We start from the raw sequence: 20,932 nt of genomic DNA, 5'->3' as shown, positions 1-20,932 counted from the left end.
AAAAAATTTCAAGCTGAAGCAGCTGCAACAAAAGATCATCTAACTCATAACATTGACATTTTAGAAAATTTCAGTAGAAGAAATAATATAAAAATTGTTGGGCTTAAAGAAGGCGATGAAGGTCAAGATATGAAGAAGTTTTTGCAACATTGGATTCCGAAATCTTTGGCGGTAACTGAATTTCAAAGTGATATTGAGATTGAAAGAGCTCATGTGTTACGACCAAAACCACAACTAGATCAAAATCTGCATCCGTTATTGGTTAAATTACTTTGCTATGAAGTGAGAGAAAAGATCTTTGAACTGGTGGCGAAACAAGTAAAAGAAAATCAATCACCATTAATTTATAATGGAAATAAGATCTTCTTTTGCCCTGATATAAGTTTTGATTTGTTGAAAAAAAAGAATTCAATGCTGTTAAAAATGTGTTATGGAAGAAAGGTTATGCTTTTGTCCTAAGGTATCCAGTAGTATTGAAAGTGTTTGTCCAGAAGGGAAAAATAGATTTTTTACGGAACCCAATGAGGCAAAGGTGTTTTCAGATTCATTGCCTGAGAAAGAGAGGCAAGAAGTGAGTGATGTTTGAAATGAGAGATAATACTGAATGATTATAGCTGATAATATAGAAAGGGAAAGAGCAAATATTAAAAAAGGATAATTTTTTGAGAGAGAGAATATTTGGGAGAAAGTTTTTAACCTAAAAGATCTATAAATAAGTAAAAATTTGTAATTGGCAAAGACTGTATAGTTCTAATATAACAAGAGACAGTACAGTAATTCAAGAGATTTAGTTGGGAGTGAAGGACTTACTTCTACGGAGTCATGAGTGCTGGTGTGGTTTTGACTGCAACTCGTATAAATCAGGGTTTTAAGAACATATCATTAATAATGTATGCTTTTGTTGGGGGTGGGGGTTCTATCTTTTTCTGTTTTTCTTTTCTTTTTCTCAAAACACCTAAATCTATCAAAAATAAAACAAAATATAATATTGGTGTTTTAAAAATGAGAGAGATGGGAGTGGAAAGATGGATAGTTAGTAGATTTAGTATGTGATCGACGGCTGGAAAATTGAATTGTATTAATATTAATGGGATACAGAATCAAAAAAAGCAGAAAAAATTATTAGTATATGTGAAAAAGGCCAAAATAGATAATTGCCTTTTTATAAGAAACACATTTGACAGAAAAAGAACATGGAAAATTAAAAAGAGATTGGGTAGGAACTGTAATAGATTCTTCATTTAATTCAAAAGCTAAAGGTACAGCAATATTGATAAATAAAAATGTACCAGTGAAAATATAAACACAACTGTAGATGTTGGAGAAATATATGTTATGGTAATGTAACAATATTAATATTTGGGGATAATTTATAAGATTTAGAGTAGGTCACATACATGCACACATTTTAAAACAGATCTTATTTGAAAGACTGAAGAATTCACATTGCAAGATCTCTGGAGAATATAAGCACCTTTCACAAGTAGGTGTTAATTGAACTGACATCATAAAATGCTTGACAATGTCTTGCTAGAGTCATGCTGTCTCTCAGTACCCTTTCTGCAAAGTGCTCATAGAAAGGTCACTCCTGGATTTTGTTTATCTAACAACAGATGGGAGAAGAAGAAATAACTCCTGTTGTTTGCTGGAGAAGGTGGGGGTTTTGCAAGACATGAGTCACATGCTCTCTTTGGAGTTTCAGTTGGAAGAGAGAGAGAGAGAGTGTTAACAGCTCAGTCAGTCAGTCAGTCAGTGTATGGACACTGACAAGTAACTGAAAAGTGAAATCCAGGGAAAACTGTTTGAAACTGATGAAAGCAAGTTCCAGAGCAGTAGATGTCTCGAAGTGCTATCTGTCTGATGTTTCTCTTGAAATAGAGGAAGGAATGGAACTCTGTGGTAGTTTGAAGAAAGAGGTTACCATCAGAAGACCCTGATGGGGCAAGTTTCATCAGTGAGACCCTGAGATGACTAGTGGTGGTACCTCAGTTGTGGAAATCCTGGAGCAACAAATATTTCTCTGCAAACCCTACAAGAACCTTCCTGAGTGATAAACATTTACCTTTCAAGCACCAAGCCTGGTAAACTTTATACATGTTAAATTCTGTGCACAGTATGGTGATTACCTGCAACCAGAGAACTTGGAAGAAGGAGAAGTGAGATTGAACTGTGAACCAAAGAACTTTTCTTGAATTTACACACATATTACATACACGTGCGCTTAGAATTAGAAGGGTTTTTTTGGGGTTAGTTAAGAATAGAGTTAAGTTAAAGTTTGATTCTATTTTCATGTTTAAAGTTGATTAAAAATAACTTTTGTTTTAAAAACTACTTGTCTTGGTGAATGTCTGTTGCTGCTGGGTTTTGGGGTCCTTTGGGCTCGTAACAGTAAATTGACAGATTTATTTGGAGCAGTGGACCTTAATGAATATATATGCACCTAATGCAGATGATGGTAAATTTGTACAAGATATTTTTAAGCAATTATCAAATGCTAAGGGAAAAATCATATTAGGGGGGAATTTTAATTTTACTTTACACTTTAAATTAGATAGATCAGGAGATAAAATTATGAAAAATAAAGTGGCTAAAAATAGCAATAGATTTAATGAAAGACATGGGGTTAGTGGATAAATGGAGACAAATTCAATCAAGTGAAATAAATTATTCTTTTTACTCTTTACGACATCAAACACATTCACAAATAGATATGTTTTTAATTTCTGCACAATTTCAATTTAAAGTGCAAAAGGTTCAGTATCAAGCACGAGTTCTATTGGATCATTCGCCTTTCATTTTGTTGGAAGAACAAAAGAGGTTATAGGTGGAGGTTAAATACAACATTACTGAAGAAAAAAGAATTTTATGACTTTATGAGACAACAGATAATTTTTTTCTTGAAACCAATAATGATTCAGTACAATATGGGATTCTATGATGGGATATTAAAGAGGTCAAATAATAACTTGTACTTCAAAGGAATATATGAAAGAGGTGGATCAGTTGGAAAAAGAAAAATGAAATTAGGGAAAGAAATACATACAAAAAATGACGAGAAAAGATTTAATACAGTACTGTGGCAGCGCATATCCTCATGGCGAACTGGCCTCACTTGTACCACTGCACCGGCGGGGCAGCCACGAGAAAATGCCACCCTTAAAGGGGCACGCGCAAAGTTTGAATAAACAGTTTGTTTGAAATCTCCAGTGTGTTTCATTCTGTGTAGCAGTCATTACATTGGTGACCCCAGTGAGACCAGATGGTTTTCTGGCCTCCCGATATGAATTCCGCAGCAATCAATGCAGTCGCGGTGAAACTGCTCCCCCTCCCCTTGGACGCACTGCCCACACACTTGGTTTGGGTAGGCGGAAGCACAGTTTCGCCTCCGACACATCACATCAGTCATCACGATGTTCTACCACGTCGTGAGCACACTCGACGAAGAAACCGTGGCCAGGGTGGACAACCTCATCTATGACCCACTGGAGAAAGGTAAATACCTCGCTCTCAGAAGCCTCCTCCTCAGCACCTTCAGCCTCTCCTGGCAGCAGCACATCACCAGACTCCTACACCTGGATGGTCTAGGTGAAAGAACCCTATCTGCCCTCATGGATGAAATGCTGGCATTAGCAGAGGGCCACAGACCCTGCTTGATGTTCGAACAGGCTTTCATCGAACAAATGCCTGAGAACATCCAACTCCTGCTGGCTGATGAGGATTTATCAGATCCACACAGAGTCGCAGCCTGCACAGATGTCCTCTGGCGGATCAAGAAAGAAAACGAGGCCGCCCTCACCCGCCCAGGACCCAATCGGCAACCCCCCAACCACAAATCGGAAGAACACCACTCCACCTGGTGTTTCTACCATCAACGCTGGGGGGCCCAAACCCGCAAGTGCAGGCAGCCCTGTTCATTCCAGGGAAACGACCCGGCCAGCCGCCATTAATGGCTGCGACGGCTGGCCACATGAACAGCCTCCTGCATGTGATTGATAAGTCCAGTGGCTGATGTTTCCTGGTAGACACCGGAGCAGAACTGAGCATGCTCCCCCGACCGCCCTCGAAACCTGCACCCATGCACGGGACCAAACCCTACAGTCAGCCAACAGGTCCTCCATCAAGACTTTCAGCACACACAGCGCAAAGATCCAGATACCCAAGGACAAGAGGTTGGTACATCCCCGCACCTTCCAATCCATCCGCCTCAACTCCACAATCACGTGTGGCCCGGGAATAGCTTCCATCAGCACCCCCAAGGACGAGTACTCTCGCATGCTCGATGAGTTTCCCTACATCCTGCAGTCGCAGTTTACTTCCACCATGCCCCAACACGGAGTCTGCCACCACATTTCGACCCAGGGCCCCCCTCCCATGCCAAGGCCAGGCAGTTGCCCCGCGAGAAGCTGCAACTGGCAAAGGAGGAGTTCTCCCGAATGCAGGAGCTAGGGAATCATTCAAAACGGATAGCCCTTGGGCCACCCCCCTCCACATGGTCCCGAAGGCTTCTAGTGGTCGGGGTCCATGTGGGGACTTCCGTCACTTCAGTGATGCGATCATACCAGACCGATTCCCCATTCCACGTATACAGGACTTTACGGCCAACTTGCACTGCACCTGGGTTTTCTCGAAGGTTGACCTGGTTCGGGGTTACCACCAGATCCCGGTCCACCCCGACGACATTGGCAAGACCGCGATCATCACCCTGTTTGGCCTATTCGAGGTCCTGCGGATGTCCTTTGTCCTTAAAAACGCGGCTCAGACATTTCAACGCCTAATGGACGCAGTGGACAGAGACTTGGACTTCATGTTTATCTATCTCGATGATATCTTCATCGCCAGTCGGGAACACGATTAACACAAGGTCCATCTCCATGAGCTTTTCGCCCATCTGGCAGAGTTCGGCCTCCTGGTCAATGTGGCCAAGTGCCAGTTCAGCAAGCAGTCCCTGCATTTCCTGGGCCATACCATCTCTGCGGACGAAGCCACCCCGGCACATGAGAAGGTCACAGCCATATGTCGGTTCCCGAAGCCTGACAGCCTAAAAGGTCTACAGGAATTCCCTGGCAGGGTCAACTTTTACCACTGTTTCATCCCGGGGGCGGATTGCATCATGTGACCATTGTTCGCACTGATCGCCGCCAAGAACAAAACCCTGGAATGGATGGAAGGGGCCGAGAACGCTTTAATTGCGACGAAAGACACCCTGGCGAGCGCCACCCTACTAGCCCACCCGCACCCAGACACCCACACCGCACTCTCGGTGGATGCTTCAGCCACGGCCGATGGGGGAATCAAGGAGCAATCAGTCAACGGCCAGTAGTGCCTGCTTGCCTTCTTCAGCAAGCACCTACGCCACCTGGGACTGAAATACAGTGCCTTTGACCGGGAACTTCTAGCCCTGTACCTGGCCATCAGACACTTCTGGTACTTCCTGGAGGGCAGGCCATTCACCGTTTTCACCGACCACAAACTGCTCACTTAAGCCCTCGCCATGTTAAAGGATCCCTGGTCGGCGCGCTAGCACTGGCACCTGTCCTACGTATCGGAGTTCACCACTGACATCTGACACCGAGCGGGTAAGGACAATGTCGTTGCAGACACGCTCTCATGGCCCACCATCCACAGCCTCGTCCCCGGTCTGGACTACACCCAACTAGCACAGGTGCAGAAGGAGGATGCAGATGCACAAGCTTTCCGCACCGCAATTATGGGCCTCCGACTTCAAGACCTCAAACTGCTGGACAGCCCCAACAGGCTGCTCTGTGACATCTCCACCGGCTCACCGTGCCCGGTAGTCCTACCGCAATGGAGACTGCAGGCCTTCAGCATGGTCCAAAACTTAGCTCACCCCTCAGTCAAGACCTTGGTTTGCATGGTGGTGGAACGGTTCATGTTCCACGGCCTCAAGAAACAGGTATCCCAGATACTGAGAAACTGCATGCAGTGTCAGACCTCCAAAGTCCAGCGCCATGTAAAGGCTCCGATACAGCAGTTTGACTTCGCAGCCAAGAGGTTGGAACACACACACATCGACATCGTGGGCCCCCTGCCAGTGTCCAGGGACACTGTTTGTTGACCGTGGTTGACCGCGTGACAAGGTGGTCAGAAGCCATCCCGCTGAGAGACACTTCCACCAAGTCCTGCGCCAGGAACCTATTTGTGCGAAGTTTGAAATAACAGTTCATTTGAAACCACCAGGTGGTAGTGGTGTGTTTTATTCTGTGTAGCAGTCACTACAGTACAAACTTACAGAATGGAGAGAGATATAATGAGGTCATGACAAAAATATTACAAATTAGGTGAAAGGTCTCATAAAGTACTAGCATGGCAATTAAAGGCAGGGTAAGTTTCTAGATCATTAATTGGCTCTAAAAAAAAAAGTACTGGTCAAATTAGCTATAAAACGCAGGAAATAAATGATAATTTTAAGGAATTTTACGCCAAACTTCAGAATCTTTGAAAGATGATAATAAAAATAGAAAAGTGTTTGCGACAAGTTAAATTACCTGTGTTAGATGAAGATGAAAAATTAGAATTATCTTATACTTTTTCTGAAATTGAAGTCTATGAGACCTTGATGTCATTACAGAATAATAAAACATAGGTGAAGATGGTTTTCCACCAGAATTTTATAAAGAATGTAAGGAGTTATTAGTACCTGTATTAATGAGGGTATTAGACCAAAAGAAAGAGGTACATGACAGTCCATAATCTTTTAAAACAGTGTTAATAATAGTAATTCCAAAGAAATGGAAGGATTATTTACAACCTTCTTCATATAGACCTATATCATTATTGACTACGGATTATAAAATTGTATCAAAATTATTAGCTAATCGGATAGTTGCATTTTTACCAAAATTAATAAATATGGATCAAACTGGTTTTATTAAAAATAGTAGAGAGGCAGATAATATAGTTAAATTTTTAAGTTTGATAAATATATCACAAAATAGAAAGATAACAGCAGTAGTGGTTGCGTTAGATGCAGAGAAAGCATTTGATAGATTGGAATTGGAATTTTTATTTAAAACACAATGCTTTTGGGATTCCAAATTCTTTTGTAAATTGAATAAAAGTGTTGTATGATAAGCCAAAAGCAAAAGTGGTTATAAATAGACAAACATCAAAACCTCTTTTTGTTAGAAAGATCCTCTAGACAAGGTTGTCCATTGTCACCTTTTTTTATTTGCATTAGCAATCAAGCTATTAGCAGAAATAATTATAATTGTTAAAGAAATTATGGGATTTGAGATTGGTAATAAAGAGCATAAAATTAGTTTGTTTGCAGATGATGTTATAGTATATTTAACAAGACCAGAAATATCATAGAATAAGTTTAATTTGAGATTAATAGAATATGGATTAGTATCGGGTTTTAAAATCAATGTTGATAAAAGTGAGGTGATGCCTATGGTAGATATGTATTATTCACAATGTAAAAATTGAAAAAATTTGTGGCAAAATGAAGCAATTAAATATTTTGGAATAAAAATTGATAGAAATATAAATAATGTATTTAAGTTAAATTATTCACTACTATTAAAAAAGATAGAAGAAGATCTGAGAAGATGGAAAGATTTACCAATAACATTAATAAGATGGGTGAATTGTATTAAGATGAATACTTTTCCAAGAATACAATATTTATTTCAATCATTACCCATTCACATACCAGAAATATCTTTTTCAAGATTTTTGTCCTCTTGTTATCAAGTGGGTGAGAAAACAGCTTGGGTTCAAATTGAAATGAATAAAATTGGAGAAAATATCCCAGAACAAATTTTATATAAATGGAATAGTGAATTGTTTAAAGGAAAAGTGGAAGTACCAATTTTAAAACAGATATTGAAAATATGGAATGGGATTCATATGGAGAGAGCGATCAATTACCTAAAATGTGGTTAAAACAAAATCAACGTATTCCTTTCACTTTGAATAATTTTTTATTTGATAATTGGAATAGTAAATATATACAGAAGATAAAAGATTATATTTTGGGATTTTTTTTTACTTTTTAGCAATTAAAAGATAAGTATAATATACAAAATAATACCATTTTTGCATATTACCAATTAAAATCATATTTTAAAAAATTAGGAATAGATTTGAGACTCCCAGAACAAAGTCAATTTGAAGGGATAATAACAGATACATTTATTATTAAGAAATTAATTACTAATATGTACATAAAATTACAAGAAACTATAAGGAAAAAAGTTTTATATAAATCAAAATTATGATGGGAGAAAGATTTAAATATACAAATTCAGGAAGAAAAATAATCAAAAGAGTGTTACAAATACAGTTAATTCTAGATATCAAGTGGTTCAATACATTTTTTTCATCAATTATATTGTACTCCACATAAATTAAATGGACTTAATTCTATTTATTTGGATAAATATTTTCAATGTAGCAAGGAAATAGGGACTTTTTAAAAACTTTGGTATGGTCTTGTGAGAAAGCAGAATAATTTTGGAATGATTTGAGTGTATCGTTAGGACAAATTATGAGGATAAAGATACAAAAAGATACAAGAATATTTTTACTTGGGAATATATATGAAAAAGATATAAAACTGAAATTGGATAAATATAGCAGTAGTGACTGCAAAGAAATGTATAATGGTCACATGGAAAACTGAGAGTGTTTTACAATTGGACAGATGGCATATTGAAATGGAAAAGTGTAAACCTTTAGAAAAAAATACATATTGTTTAAGGAATCGAATTTGAAACTTTTATAAAATTTGGGAACCATATAAGGATTTTATGAATAAAACTCCATCCACATCTTCCACCTTACCAACCCCTCTCAATAGAAATTATAAAAAATATTCAATATATAATAATATATAATATTATGTAGAAGTAGGAGTTCTTTTTTCTTTTTCTTCCTTTTTTTCTTTCTTTTGGGGGGAAGGGGGTAGGGGACAAAAATATTTTTTGTAGCATTTTGTATGATTTATTATAATTACTGTAGTATTGAATTTATATTTTGTATTGATGCAAATTATAAATAAAATTTTCAAAAAAAAATATCAGGGAATAACCATAAGTAGAGAGCAGCCAGAAAAGTATTTAATTTTGCCATCCGTACAGGGAATATTGTAAAATGTCTATAGTATCAAAAAACAGAAGCACTCAACCCTCTTTTATTGGTGGGATTCCTAAATATTTAAAGACTCAAATTGCAGGTGTTGAATTTCAATCAGACTTCAAGTTACATTTCAGTAGGCTAACCTAAATAAATGAAGAAACAACACTTGCACAGTCATATAAACACCAGTGTAAAAATTATAACTAGCATAGTGTAGCCGACCGCTTCAAAGAAACACACAAGCACAGTGTGGCAGGTTAAGCTCATTAGTTTATTAGGGCTGGAAAGGCTGCTTTTATACTGTTCAAGTTCCTGCCATTTTTGCTGATTGACCGAACCAGCCATATGAATAACAATAGCGGGCGGGAACGTTCATGCTTATGAATGCCCTTCTTCCCAGCCTACGCCATTTCAGGGCTGTTGATCTGATGCTGCCCCAGCTTCTACCCCTCCTGGTTTGTTGACCTGGGAGTCACTTTAGGGATCTCCGTACACGCGATGTGTTGGCTTGATCTCTGCAATTGCGGGCTGCCACATGGCCCCCCCAGAACTGGTGTGACAGTCTATAGTGTCCATAGGTATAGTCCCCAAAGTCTTTTGTGATTTGCTTCTGCGCCAAGGTTTTGGTGTCTCTACGAATTCTGTGTGTGGGTAGGCTTGAGTCTATCTGTAATGAAGACCTTTGGTTTACCACCGATGTCCAGCTCGAAGGTGGCTCTGTTGTTCCGGATGACTTGAAAGGGACCTTTATATGGCTTCTCCAGTGGTGAATGGTGGGGTCCTCTGTGTACAAACATGTGCTCACAGTCCTTGAGTTCTTTGGGGATGTTGGACTTGGCTTGTCCGTGACTGGAGGGTGGGATTAGAGCCAGGTTACCGACCTTTTCGCGCAGCCTGTCCAGGAAGATGGTTGTCACCTCCTGCTGTACTCTGGCCTGTGGAATGAAATCCCTGGGAACCATGAGTCTGGTCATGAGGGCGGTTTTGAGGGGCCTGTGGAAATGCTCCACCATGTCGTTGGCTTGCGGGTGGTATGCAGTCGTATGCTGTAGCTGAGTGCCCAATAGGCTGGCAGTGTTGGTCCACAAACTGGAGGTGAACTGTGCGCCTTGGTCAGAAGTGATGCGCTGTGGCAGTCTGAATCTTGCAATCCAGCATGAGAAGAGTGCTTTGGCACAGGACCTGGTGGATGTGATGGCCGGGGGGATTGCTTCTGGCCACTGGGTGAAGTGGTCAACCACTGTGAACAGGTAGCGGAAACCCTGAGAGACTGGCAAGGGTCCCACTATGTCCACGTGAATGTGGCCAAACCTGTGTTCCGTTGGCTCGAAAGGCTGTGGGGGGACCTTGGTGTGTCTCTGCACTTCGGCTGTTTGGCACTGCATACATGCCTTGGCTTACCCCTTGACTTGTTTCTGCAATCCATGACACACGTACTTGTTGGTCACCAGCCAGACTGTAGTCCTGATGGATAAGTGTGCCAGTCTGTGGATGGAATCAAAAGCTCGTCGCCTCCATGCCTTTGGGACAATAGGTCGAACCTGCCCAGTGCCCACGTCGCACAGGAGGGTGGTAGTACCTGTGCCGACTGGAGCGTCCTGAAGCCGAAGGCCTGTGACAGCGGTGACAAGCGGGATCTCATTGTCCTGCTGCTGTGCTTCTGCCAGTGCTGTGAAGTCCAGACCGTTGACCAGAGAGTGGATGCTGTGTCTTGATAAGGCGTCCGTGACCACGTTGTCTTTGCCTGAGATGTGCTGGATGTCGGTGGTGTACTCCAAGATGTAAGACAAGTGTCTCTGTTGGTGGGCTGACCAGGGATTGGAGATTTTAGCCAGGGTGAAAGTCAGTGGTTTGTGATCTGTGAAAGCCCTTCCCTCAAGAAAGTACCGGAAGTGGTGGATGGCGAAGTACAGCGCCAGCAGCTCTCTATCGAAAGCACTGTACTTTAGTTCAGGGGGCCACAGATGTTTGCTTAAGAAAGGTAGTGGGTACCAACTTCCTTCTATCTGCTGCTCCAGGACTCCACCAATCGTTGTTCCTGAGGCATCGACTGTGAGGCCCGTGGGTGCATCTGGTCTGGGGTGGGACAGGAGTGCAGCTTTGGCCAGGGCTTCTTTGGTTTTCACAAACGCACGAGTGGATTTATCGTCTCAGGTCAGGTCCTTGACGGTCATCAGGATGAACAGAGGGCGCATCACTCAGGGATAAACCTGCAATAAGTTTATCAACCCCACAAACTCTTGCAGACCTTTGGTTGTACTGGGCTTCAGATAGCTTCTACCTTGTCGGGCAGTGGTGTGGTCCCATCCTTTGTAATCCTGTGGCCCAGGAAGTCAATGGTGTCCAGGCCAAACTGGAAATTGTCCAGGTTGATGGTGAGGCCGACCTCATGCAGACGACTACAGAGATTTCGGGGGTGCTGAAGGTGTTCTTGTCAGGTTCTAATTGCCATGAGGATATCGTCGCGTTAGACAAAAGTGCCATCCAGGTCTCGGCCCACTGCGTCCATCAGTTACTGGAATGTCTGTGCCACATTTTTGAGCCCGAATGGCATCCTCAGGAACTCGAACAGCCCAAATAGAGTGATGATGGCTGTCTTAAGGATGTCATCAGGATGAACCACGATCTGGTGATATCCTTGCACGAGGTCCACTTTTGAGAATATTGTTGCCCCGTGCAGGTTTGCTGCAAAATCCTGGATGTGTGGCATGGGGTAATAGTCCTGGGTGGTGGCCTTCTTGAGCCGGCGGTAGTCGGCACATGGTCTCCAGCCCCCAAATGCTTTAGGCACCATGTGCAGGGGCGAGGCCCATGGGCTGTCTGATCGTCAAACAACACCCAACTCCTTAAGCTTGTGGAACTCCTCCTTGGCCAGTTAGAGCTTCTCCAGGGGAAGTCATCTCGCCCTTGCTTGGAGAGGTGGGCCCTTGGTCAGGATTTGATGTCTGATGCCATGTCGAGGCATCTCTACTGTGAACTGAGGGGGAAGGATTGATGGGAATCCCACTAGCACCTTGGAGAAGTCATCCTCCAAGCTGTGGACAGAGTCCAGGTGCATTGCCCGAAACCTAGCGCCCCTCAGTGCAATGGTCTGGTAGGTCTCTGTGTGGATGAGTCACTTACCCTTAAGGTCCACTAGGAGGCTGTGGGCTTGCAGAAAATCCGCTCCAAGGAGTGGTTGTTCCACTGAGGCTAGCGTGAACTCCCACGAGAAGTGACTGCCTTTGTACTGCAGCTCGGCCTTACAAGTGCCATAGATCCGTATACTGCTGTTGTTGGCAGCCCTCAACATGGGTCCCACTAGCCTGTGCCTGGTGTCCAACCCTGTCGGGGGATTCACACTGACCTCTTCTCCTGTATCTACCAGGAAGCGCTGCCAGACAGGTGGTCCCAGATGTACAGGAGGCTCTCTTGGTGGCTAGCCGTCGTGGCCATCAGCGACGGCTGGCTTTATCGTTTCCCTGGAATTTGCAGGGGGACTGGCATCAACGGGCCTCGGTGCCCCATCTCCAGTGATAGAAGCACCATCTGTCGCTGGACTTGCTCTTGCCTCTCGTCTGCTGTTCCTTGCTTGGGACTGCACTGGTCTGATTGCGGGATTTCTTTACGAGCCCCACGGTAGCTGAGAACTTCTGTTTCTGTTTCCACAGAATATCTGCCCATGCTGCAACTTTCCGGGGGTTGGTGAAATTGCGGGCCACCACAATAGAATCATTTTTCCTGTTAAGAATTAATTTAATTGTGACATAGCTGCACTTTGTGGGAAAGTTAGGTTAGAGGTTATAGTCTCTAAAATTTTTAACTTTTGTTGGAACCAAGGGGTTAAGTAATCATGGAAAATATGCCTATGTACTATTCATTATGTATTCATTAATCCATTGCTATGTAGCAATTTACTATGTACTTCAATTATACTGTTTAGGGGAAATATTAATGCAATTAAGTAACAGCCACAGTATGTAGAAAAGTTGGCTGATTATAGTATGTGTAGAATTTGATGACTCCAAATACAAAGAGAGAAAATACTTTCATCCCCAAGGTTACACTAAACTGCTAATTGTAAAGCACAAGTCCAGAGAGAAAACATAAAAAGCACACATGGGAGTAACAGGATAGCAGATAGGAGAAGTTAGACAGGATGAGGTTGGAGGACCCATAGGGACAGTGATTTATTCTGAAACAGGCCAGTGACAGGAAAATAAGTGTATTGCAAGGATAAGTGATAAGAGTACCATGACTGAGAATGTCAGAGACAAAAATGGATAAACCAATTTAGTAGGAATGATGAGTCATAAGGGTACACGGGAGGTGTTGATTAGAGCAGAAGACTCTGGCCAGATGAGAACAAAGAAATAATTAGAAATATCTGGGGTATGAATTGACTTCTGATCAAAACAACAGGATGTTCTGGCTTTGGGGATTAAGATAGGAAGTCTACACCATAGATAATTGCAGAGCAGGAAATTGCTTGAGATAAATCTTATGCAAGGAGTCTATCAAAGAAAGCCAACTCTTGGTCAATGTAACAATGTTGATCTATATAAACAGAAGAGACTGGATGGTCAGAGTCAGTCTTGGGAAATAGCTCACCGAGCAGATGACCTATGAACTAACGACTGAACCAGAGCTCTGTTAAGCTTTATTCTTGTGCCATGTAATAAACTGATTGTGAAACCGAATACCTTCTCCTATCACTTCATTCAACGAGCACGCTGGACTCAGACGACACATAGACCAAATTGAGGGTAGGGTAAAGCCAGAGTCTGACACTTTTTAGACTTTTCTGGGGAGTCAAGGTAAGATGGATGGGAATTGGAAGAAACACATTGTAAAATATCATGATGCCATGGATTTGTCGTTGTTTTTTTAACAAAATACCTGTTCAGCTGCAGCAAGTAAGAATTTTAGTACATATGAACATTATGTAATATATATGTTGAGGATGGAGCAGAGACAGCGCTGATGGAAGCGTTCTAGGAGCCGTAGGTGATGCCGGTAGAGGACCCATGATTCAGAGCCGAACAGGAGCATGGGTATGACAACGGCTCTGTACACGCTGATCTTTGTGTGTTTCTTCAGATGATTGTTTTTCCAGACTCTTTTGTGTAGTCTTCCAAAGGCGCTATTTGCCTTGGCGAGTCTGTTGTCTATCTCTTTGTCGATCCTTCCATCAGATGAAATGGTGCAGCCGAGGTAGGTAAACTGGTTGACTGTTTTGAGTTCTGTGTGCCCGATGGAGCACGCTCCTGTTCGGCTCTGAATCATGGGTCCTCTACCGGCATCACCTACGACTCCTAGAACGCTTCCATCAGCGCTATCTCCGCTCCATCCTCAACTTTCATTGGAATGACTTCATCACCAACACTCGAGCTAGCAGAATCCGCAAGCATCGAATCCACGCTGCTGAAGACCCAACTGTGCTGGGTGGGTCACGTCTCCAGAATGGAGGAACATCGCCTTCCCAAGATCGTGTTATATGGCGAGCACTCCACTGGCCACCGAGACAGAGGTGCACCAAAGAAGAGGTACAAGGACTGCTTGAAGAAATCTCTTGATGCCTGCCACATTGACCACTGCCAGTGGGCTGATATCGCCTCCAACCATGCATCTTGGCACCTTACAGTTCGGCGGGCTGCAACCTCCTTTGAAGAAGACCGCAGAGCCCACCTCACTGACAAAAGACAAAGGAGGAAAAACTCAACACCCAACCCCAACCAACCAATTTTCCCTTGCAACCGCTGCAACCGTGCCTGCCTGTCCCGCATCAGACTTGTCAGTCACCAACGAGCCTGCAGCAGACGTGGACATACCCTCCATAAATCTTCGTCCGCGAAGCCAAGCCAAAGAATATATATGACAATAAATATTATTATTAGTCCATTCTTGCTTTAAATAGGTTGTTCAGGGACTGAAACTAACCTGCTCTAAGGAGATGGGTCAGTCACCAAAATCATTTTAGTATGTGACAGAAAATGTTTTGAAAAATTAATATGTTATGTGGTTATTTCCTATGGGATTCCACAGATACAAGAATGGTGTGGTGGTAAAATTATCACACTAGTAATTCAGAGACTCCAATTCTAATCTCACGACAATAGCTGTAGAATTTAAATTAGTTAATAATCTAGAAATTTGGAGAAATGAAAAGGCAAGCAGTCTGTGAAGGCATAACTAATAGGCCACTGTGTCATAGCTCCAATGACTCTGATTCAGTCTTGACTTCCAATGCTGCCTTTATGGAATTTGTATGTTCTCCAGTGACTGCGTATGTTTCCTTCTGGTTTCCTCTCACATCTAAAAGTGTGTAAATTGGTGGGTTAATTGACTGATGAAAGCTGCCTTTGCTGGATAGGTGAGCAGTAAAATCTGTGGTGAATTAATGGCAATGTGAGGAGACTAAAATGGATTAGAGTAGAATGAGTGGAAAAATTGAGTGCATCATGATCTGTTTTCCTGTTGTTCCTTTCCATGATTCTATGCCCAACGCTTATTCAAGATTCCTTTATTGTCAGGTAATAGCTGTAAGGCAGAAAAAAGATGCCATTAGTGTCGCCTAGAGCCACTTACGATAAGAGAGAAAGAAAAGCAAAAGAGAGTAATTGAGTGTCCGTGGATTTGTCTCGAGTTGTACAGACTCCTGGGCGATTCATCAGCAACCCAAGCTCGAGATCCAAATCTCCTTCAGTTCCCAAGGCCCTTCCCTGTAGGGTTGTCTCCTTTTCTTCTCCCTTCTCAGCAGGTGCTGTTCTTCCTGTTTCTGGTTCCCTGCACTGGTCCACTGATTCCCAGAGTATGCAATCTTTTGTGACCACTGCACGGTCCACTGATTCCTGGAATCTGCAACTTCTCTTGGGTATGGAACTCTATGGTTGCAGGCTTTTACTTAAAAACACTGTTGGCTCCTTTAACAAGCCATTTAAAGCCTGTATGGAGACCTCAATATTAGGACTGGACGATTAAACCCGTCAGAGCAGTGCTGTGCCTCTGCTCTCCTGTGTCTGCGCCAGTGGCAGTGCTGCCATCACAGCAGCTCTGGCAGCACTATTTCACATCTAATCATTTCTCCCCCTTTTTCCTACCTGGGATTGAAAAAATATTGGCCACTTAATGTTTGGGTTAAAATAATTTCAACAAATTAAATTCTGAAAAGGAAGGCAATGCAAATTAAAAGTTACACATATATACTGTTCACTGGAATGGAAATTCCTTTTATCACTACCCTCCACAACACCACCCATCCACGATTTTCTATTTTATAATGCATGTAAATGAAATAAGAGCTCAGGAGGGAACTCCTACCCCAGGCTATCTTTTGGGGCAACATAGAACAAGGAATTTTTTAAAATTAGTTATCTTTCTAGCCAACATTCACATATGTGCTTATAATGATAAAGTCAGGGATTCCCTCATAATTCTGATACATTTTTGTTTAAACAAGGAGGAAAAATGCTGGGATGATATACACAATGTTGTACACATAGCTCCAACAATTCTTTTCTCCTTTTTTTTGCCCAGTATTTCATTTTTTATTATCCTTGAAAAAGTGATCATTTATCCTTTTATCTTCTGGTTCTATCTGTGATGCTGGTTGTGCCCATTTTTTACCTTCTGTTATCCTTTTCTTGCATCTGGTTTTGGTTTTGTTAGGTTTTTGTTTCAATTCTGTTGTTATTTTATCCTTGCCTGTGTTGGCTTGCAACTCTTTCCGTTAGCTGTTTCTTAAATCACTTTCTATTCTTATTTCAGGTTTCCAGCATGGGTTTTATCCCACTCTAAACCTCAAAGCTGAAAATTGAATAAGCAAGCAACTGTCGATCATCATATTATAATTCATTTTGCCTTGTCACAATCACCTCTGCTTAAATTTTTTTTTTAATTTTTAAAAATGTTTTAAATTTAAACATAAAGCACAGTAACAGGCCCTTCTGGCCCATGAGTCTGTGCTGCCCAATTACATACAATTAATCTGCAACTCGTTCGAAACATACTGAGGGTGTAATGTATGTTATGTAGGGCTAGATATTAATATCCATTATTGCACTCCTGAGACTTGCTACCTAGATTCTGTGAGGTAGCCAAGTGAGTGGTGGCATCTTCTGAGTTATCAAGTGGGTGCCCTCCTTCCTCAGTGTTTTGCTGATAGACCCACAGCACCTCTGGAGGGTTTAGCAGTGAATCCCGGTGTCCCGGGCTCACCCCCTAGATGCCATTCACTCACTTTGGGGCCCAGATGAAATCCTTTCTCCTCATCAGAGCTACTGACTACCCTTTTCAGCAGCTCTGATGAGATCTTTGACAGCTTGTCGGTGTATCTTTCCTCGCACTCCCAACTCCCGGAATAGCCTTGATTTCAATGTGGCTACAAATTCTCTACAGCCTACTTCAACCGGTCAGAACCTTGCCTCCCTATCATGTTGCTGCACATCAGCTGCAAGCTCAATGTACCTCAGTTTCTTACGCTCATTGGCCTCATCCACTGCACCCTCCCAGGGCACTGTAAGCTTGATGATATAAACGAGATGGAGTGAGGCTGACCACAGCTCAAATTCTGATCTGAGGTTGGTTTCTGTGATTTAATATGGGAAGCAGAGCTTCTAGCCTAAGTCTGCCACCACCTTCCAAGCATATGCCCACCCCCCCCCCAACCGCCCGGAGTCTGATCGTGATGTGGCGATTCTGGCTTCACCCTAACCTTCCTGAACAAATGCTATTAGCGACCAGTTGGAGGAAGGGGGAGATAGAGCGTTGACACTCGTCCGCCAATTTTCCAACACTGCTGCAAGACACCGTAGTACTTGTTGTGACACCAGGTGTATATCAGCCTTGAATGAGGCTGGTCTTGGAGCCCACCAAAATATGTTTTAGTGTTGCTGAAGTCGGGTAGAGGGAGCATGTAGGGTCCTCTCCATACTACTGGCTGAGATTCGTGGCAGATGGCAAGACATCGTATGCAGCCTGATAGTGAAGCTTACTCTGAATGTCTCCATCTCCCACGGCTCTTTCCAGAAGATCTTCCTTTTCTCCACTCCCTCCTATCTTGTCCATTGCCCTTGCCCTGCCTGAGCAATGGCATTTGTGTACCTTGCCACCTCCCCCTGCCGACCTGTCTTCTGCGTCTCTGAGACGGAGCAACCTCGTTCCAGGCTGGTGTACTGGCCCCAAGATCAAGACTGTTTCTCCCTTGCTGCAATTAGCCCACAATGTCATTATTCTTCAGTGCCACCTTTACTTGCTTAGTTGCTTCTGTTGGAATCCATTTCCTCCCAGTATCCAGGATGTCGTCAGCTTAAGCTACAAATGGATCACTCACATCTATTAACATCATTTCCAGTCTTACTTTGGCACACTTATACTCCTTGGAAATGGGTAGCTCTAGGAGTCCTTTGCCGTAAAGCCCTATGCTGCTGAGGCATCTGGAAAGACCAAGCCACTTCCTTATATATGTGTTGATTAATCTCTCCAGCTTTACCACACTCGAGACTGAACCTTCATACTGGGTTAGTGGCCACATGAGGCGTATAAAGAGCCCAAACTGCATACACCAGAATTTCAACTTGTCAGGTAGTGTGGTTCTGTCAATGCTCTTAAGGCCACTGACAACATCCTTCCTGAGCTGATGTACCTGCTCTGTTTTCTTTGGCTTGGCTTTGCGGATGAAGATTTATGGAGGGGTAATGTCCACGTCAGCTGCAGGCTCGTTTGTGGCTGACAAGTCCGATGCGGGACAGGCAGGCACGGTTGCAGTGGTTGCAAAGGAAAATTGGTTGGTTGGGGTTGGGTGTTGGGTTTTTCCTCCTTTGTCTTTTGTCAGTGAGGTGGGCTCTGCGGTATTCTTCAAAGGAGATTGCTGCCCGCTGAACTGTGAGGCGCCAAGATGCACGGTTTGAGGCCATATCAGCCCACTGGCGGTGGTCAATGTGGCAGGCACCAAGAGCTTTCTTTAGGCAGTCCTTGTACCTCTTCTCTGGTGCACCTCTGTCTCGGTGGCCAGTGGAGAGCTCGCCATATAACACGATCTTGGGAAGGCGATGGTCCTCCATTCTGGAAACGTGACCTACCCAGCGCAGTTTGATCTTCAGCAGCGTGGATTCGATGCTGTCAGCCTCTGCCATCTCGAGTACTTTGATGTTGGAGTTGAAGTCGCTCCAATGAATGTTGAGGATGGAGCGGAGACAACGCTGGTGGAAGCGTTCTAGGAGCTCTGTAATTGTGTGTAAATTGGGCGGCATGGACTTGTCGGCCAAAATAGCCTGTTATCGTGCTGCATGTCTAAATTTTTTTTTAATTAACTCCCGTTCATTTTGAAGGGTAGGAGCAGTGCCGGATTAATCTAATAGCAAAAGTAGCATACACTATGGGCCCTGCATTAAATGCTTGCAAGCTATCAATTCAAACATGAGGACATGCTGTGTTTCGCCATGGCCCAGTCCAAATTAGCCTGCCAGATGGACCACCTGGATCGCATCACTGAGGCCTACCTCAAACTGGCATGGAGCCACAAAAAGCTATGTATGTTCTCTGTTAAATTCCTGTGTGCAGCGACTGCCTGATGCCATTCCCCTGATTGACAGCGCCCTCCGCCCCTCCTCCCAGGCTGCTGCCACACGACGGCTTGTCATGGTCAAGGCATGTACACGCTAACGTCATGGTGCCTGTGAGCATCACTGAGCCCCATTCCCTCAGCAACAGGCTGATCAATGGAGGAGGCTACATCCTGGGCCCAGGGGTGGAGGTGAGACTTGCCCCAGGCAGAGCAGAAGTGGCTGGGGGTTGGGTCCTGAGTGCTTGGTTACTGGGGCGCGGGCACGTCCATTGTTGGAGCAGCGCTGCCCTGAGGTGGAGGTAGGGCTGGGTTGTGAGTGTGGCCTTGGGGAGGTGGGCTAGTCTGGGTGAGGTCCACAGGGTGGCCTTGGCCTCCCCCCCCCAACAGTTGGATTGGTGTGGGAAGAGGGGTGAGTGCAGGGACCGTGCTTCCTGTCACAAGGGGCCTGATAATGCCATGGGCAGTGAGTGTGTCCAGCTGCATCCTGCAACACCCCCCCTCCACCGCATGGATGGGTGGGAGAAGCAGTCGGACTGATGGAGGGAGGGGAGGCAGGAGGCAGACAGGCTCCAACAGGGCGTGTGAGGATGGCACCTGCTCCTCACCTCCCCCCTCTCGCACCAAGTGAGTTCTCGAATAGCAGTTTGTGTCCATCGCCCAACCCCTGTGGTTACCCTAATTCCCCCCCCCCCCCCACCATTAGATCTCTGACTCTGCCATGCAAGTTAAAGATTTATGTGTTTTAATATTTATGTGTGGCGGCGCACTCGCTCATGGCGAACCGGCTCTGCATGTAATGCCAGGTGGTGGGGCAGCCATGGGAAGATGGTGCTGTCAGGGTTTTCTCCCTGCCTCAAGTCTCCTGCCCAGCGTGCGCCTGGGGGAGCGATTATGATGTCACAATGCACGAGGTGACTGAGCTCATGCTGCCCTTAAAAGGGCATGTGCTGAATTTGAATAAAACAGTCATTACGACTTTCAATGTGGTGGCTGAGTCTTTCTTTGCTGTGTCTAGCATTATATTGGTGAGCCCGTTGAGCCCAGATGCCTCTCTGGTCTCAAGAACATGGATCCAGCAGAGATTAATACCATTGCCATCAAACTGCCCCCCTTCTGGACCCATCGCCTGCGACATGGTTCGGGAAGGTGGAGGTGCAGTTTCAACTGAGGAACATTTCAGCAGACGACATGATGTTAAACCACGTCGTGAGCGTGCTGGATGAAGAAACGGCAGCCAGGGTGGACGATCTAATACACAACCCACCGGCTGAGGGTAAATATCCTGCC

The 20,932-nt window shown here is 43.8% G+C and overlaps 1 protein-coding gene across 7 annotated transcripts in view; it reads left to right on the top strand.

The window, feature by feature from the left end:
• The window catches only part of LOC138736468 (collagen alpha-1(XXI) chain-like), a 330,315-nt gene that overhangs the window by 128,797 nt on the left and 180,586 nt on the right, over positions 1-20,932 (top strand). The gene's annotated exons all lie outside the window — the stretch shown is intronic.

This window comes from Narcine bancroftii, chromosome 6 (genome assembly GCF_036971445.1).
Source record: "Narcine bancroftii isolate sNarBan1 chromosome 6, sNarBan1.hap1, whole genome shotgun sequence".
Classification (NCBI taxonomy): Eukaryota; Metazoa; Chordata; class Chondrichthyes; order Torpediniformes; family Narcinidae; genus Narcine; species Narcine bancroftii.
This window is presented reverse-complemented; position numbering and strand designations above follow the sequence as displayed.